The sequence below is a fragment of the Equus caballus genome, chromosome 9 (genome assembly GCF_041296265.1).
Source record: "Equus caballus isolate H_3958 breed thoroughbred chromosome 9, TB-T2T, whole genome shotgun sequence".
Taxonomy (NCBI): Eukaryota; Metazoa; Chordata; class Mammalia; order Perissodactyla; family Equidae; genus Equus; species Equus caballus.
The window spans coordinates 18701295-18705299 of NC_091692.1; the positions used below are offsets into that span (position 1 = coordinate 18701295).

Here is a 4005-nt window from a genome sequence, read left to right on the forward strand (position 1 = left end):
ACAGCCTTGTTTGGAGGGTTGCAAGAGCTAAAGGCACTTTAAGCACTTAGCACAGTGCCTGTCGCATGGTAAATACCCAATAAATGTCGGCTCCTGTCAATATAGAGGCATTTCTCTTAGTGTAACCAAGTCTACCACACCCCAGCTGGAGGGCCCAGGAAGATGTGCTACCTGTGGCTTCAGGTAGCCCCTGGCACACAGCCCTGCGTCCTGGGGTGTGTTTATTCAGTTTCAAACGCAGGGATGGTTTTCTGCCCTTCCTCTCCTCAGGCTGAAGGAGCAGGGAATAAACAGCCAGAACATCCAGGCACCCCTTCTCCTCCCTGCTTGCTACTTCCTTCCCCAGTCCCCACCTCTCCCACGTCCTGAGGAAGAACAAAGCAGCAGATGGGCGAAATGAAACAGGACCAGGCCGAGCGGTTTCACAACAGCACCCAGCTCCCAGCGGTGGCCGAGGCGGCCTGCTGACGCCGAGAGCTGGCCAGCGCCCTAGGGAGCAGAGGTGACCAACAGCTTTGCCTTTGTTCTGGATTCTTTACGTTGTGGCAAGAGGGCAGGACCCTGGAGCTGAAAAGCCCCCCATGCCCTAGCTCTCTCCCTTGGGGCGGGGCTCCTCCGCAGCAGGAGGAAAGGTCCACCCCCCCCACCCCCCACCCCCCACCCCCCACCCCCCACCCCCGCTCTAAACCCGCCACCTGCTCCTTCCGCGGGGCAGTGCCTCTCGGGAGTTTTTCGTGACAGACTGAGTTGGCCGGGTTGTTTGGGGATGTGGGGTTTGTGTGTGAGACTGGGCAGCCTGCTTTCCCGATGAGGTCACTGTTCCCTGAGTTATTACCTTGCTTTCCTTGGCCTGAGCAAGCGGCAGGAATGCTTTGGAGCTGTGTTTGTTTGTGAAACATCGAGTCCCTGCCTGGTTACACCCACGCAGGCCAGCTTGCCTCCAGACCTCGATCCCTCGGCAGTTCTTCAGTCTGTAGTCCTGTGGGCACCCGTGTCCGCTACCTGCCTCAGAACAAAAGGGCCAGAGCCCGGCCGAGGCAGGGTGGGCAGGGGCCAGCTTCCCTCCTCGCGGCTGGAGCATGCGGGCAGGACCTGTGGTCTCCGGGCCAGCGTACTTTGTACATTTCATCTGAGGGCTGGTTCTGCTGGTAGGGAATGTGGGCAGGAGGCCAGGGGAGTATTTGGCAGTGGGCAGGCAGCTCCTGGGTAGGGAAAGCCGTTTGAATTCCCAGTGAAGTCAAAGGAGTGGTCTCCTCCCTCTGCTTCCTGCCTGTGAGCCCAGGGCTGTTGGCCTGCACTGACCTGGCTGGGCGTGCGGCCACCTCAGACTGCAGGCGCTGGCCCCACAGGCCACACCCGGGGGGAGCAGGTAGCCTGGGGCCTGGTCAGCCTGGAGCCCCTGATCCCAGCCACTGACAGGCCTGGCCCCAGGAGTCTGGCCCAGGGCTCTGAAAACGACTCTATTTTTGGTCCCTGACTAGCTCTTCAGCCCCTACACTGTCTTGAGCTTCCTGAGTCACTTCTCCCCACTCCCAGCTCCACTGCTTTCTGAATGGAGTGGATTATCATATCACCATATGTTAGAAGGGCGATTCACAATTTACAAAGCCTTTTATGCACCAGCTCCCTTCTGATCTTTCATCGGCCTGTAGGTCCACCAGCCAGGTGATTCGACCCATGTTTCACAGATGACAATGGAGGATCAAAAAAACTCAAACAGCTGGACCAATGAGACACACACAATACACACGCACACACACTCACAGGCACACCGCAAGTCAGTGTAGGGTTGAGTCTTAGACCCAGTCTTCCTGCCTTGAGTCTGGTGCTCATCCCCACCACCCTACACGTCCAGGTGTCACAGTGTCCGGTACTGGTGAGTGGGACCCTGCAGGACCACCTGTGGTGGCCGTTTCCTTTCTCCTTCATGGAGCATGTTTGCTTCTGCGGAGTATTGCACTTTGAACCCAAGGAATTTAAAATGCTGGTGGGGGATAAGCAGGACTCTAGACAAAGTGAAGAAAGTAGCCTGAATTTGCTTTCCCTTTGGGCCCTTTCAACTCTCCCTTTCCTCAGCATTTCACCCTACCTCCTGGTCCCTAAGAAAATCTCTCCATTCCTTCACTCACCTACTCTAAGGCGTAAATGACTGATAACAGTTTAAAGGGTTACCTCTCCAAACCTTATAGCCCACCTTACAATTATGTGGTCTATGTCTCAACTTATAAGACAGGCACGTTCCAATGCATTGTCTCCAGGAGGAAAGGACAAATTTTTAACAACTGGTGTAGCATAGGCAGAAGACCAATGAGAACAAACGCCAGCCATAGCACTGAGTGGGTCCTGAAGGCCTCCCTACCCCCCCCCCCCCCATAGTGCCAGGCATTACCCACAGCTGCTGATCCATGGGGCGGTCTGCAAGAATCCCTGGGGAGGGGCTGGGCCGGGCTGAGGGCCGCTTCAGGGAGCTCTGGGCATTGGCCATTACAGACACTCTGAAAGCACTCCGACATTTTCACACATGCACCGCCATACTGGCGCGTACCGGTTGCATGTTGATGCCAATTATTTCGTTTCATCTTTTCTAGGACATTTGGAGGAAGATACTACATTTTCTTTTCAACTTCTGAGAAAACAGAGTCTCCACGAGGTTCAACAGCTTCTCAAGCTCTCCTAGCTGATGAGTTTCTGGCAGTTGGGAAAGTTCAGAGCATGGGGTTCCCAAGACGGGGGGTCCTGTGTGGGCAGAGGATACCATGAGGGCTCAGGCCCCACTAGAGGTCAAGGAGCAGGGTGTGGGGAAATGAACAGGAAAAAAAGGGGTGTGTGTCTGTTTATGCTGATTGGAAGGATGGCTGGGCTGGGGGTGGGCAGACACTAAGAACAAGCCTGCCCTCACCATCATTTTGCTGTGGCCAGGACTAGTCCCGAGTGAAACAAAGAAGTTATTTCCACTGTTTGCAGTGCCTCTTGCCCTATAGCTGAATGTTGTCCCCCGGAGAATGTGATCACACTTGGAACACTGGCTGTGGCACTTGATTTTAGAAATAGCTGTGTCTTGTTCATCAGGGGCTGCTGATTAACTCCTGATGGCCTCCCGCACACCCTCCCCACAAAATTTCTGGGCTGGGTAGAATCTGAGGTCTGCGGAGTCCGATATGAGCAAAGGCCGGTTGATGTTGAAGGTGGGGGGGTGGTGTCTCTCCCTGAAGAGTGTTGGCCCAAGTGGCCAAAGTGAAGGAAACTCAATTTGCTCTTCTGTGGTTGGAGTCCGCAACGTTGGTCAGCACTTGCTCAGAATTCCAGGTACCCCAATTTGGGGCTGGGCAGGATCCAGATCCCCCTGTCCTTTCTGGAAAAGTCCAGGCCCCTCTGAGGCTGACAGGCAAAGGCCTGGCTGTTTGCCCCTGGGGAAGAGGGTTTAGCCTCATGCAACCTGTGCTCCAGGGGGCCAGCCCCGGACTTCTGAGGTCTCCAGGAAGGTGAGGGGTGTGGGAAGGGCCTGTAATGGGAGACGATGTGAGCCTCTCTACTTGTCTCCCCCACAGACCCCAACGAGGGGCTGGGACCCAGGTTGGCACAGGCCCAGCCGCCCTCATGAACGAGTCACGTGTCAAGTTCCTTCTGCTGCCAGTCTCTTGGCAGCACACCCCTTTTCCCAACCTACATGCTCCCTCCCAACAAAGGATATTAATAGGTGTGAGTCTTGTCCCACATCCAAAGTGACCAAAAAAAATTTTTTTTCTAGGCACGTGGTCTGGTCTGCAGAGTGAGATTTCTCTCCCTGTGCACTGTGGCAATGCATTCACCACAAACCCCTCAACAGAGGCTGACATTCTTATAAGAAGTTAAAAACGAAATGCAATTCTAATCCTTAGGAGAGTCATCTTTTTGTCTGTGTTTTTCCTTGCTTGTCTCTAGGTCTCTGCCAATTTAGAGTCAGAGACAATATGTCACATGATTCCTTTTAAAGTTGGGCTCTGGCTGCTGCTGCTGTTCCTACCC

The 4005-nt window shown here is 54.5% G+C and overlaps 1 long non-coding RNA gene across 1 annotated transcript; it reads left to right on the forward strand.

Annotated features, from left to right (window-relative positions):
* The first annotated feature begins 362 nt into the window (after positions 1-362).
* LOC111774933 (uncharacterized) lies at positions 363-3880 on the forward strand. Its single transcript, XR_002810275.2, has 3 exons — positions 363-502; positions 2589-2650; positions 3749-3880. It is a non-coding gene; the product is annotated as an uncharacterized lncRNA (long non-coding RNA).
* Positions 3881-4005: the final 125 nt, after the last annotated feature.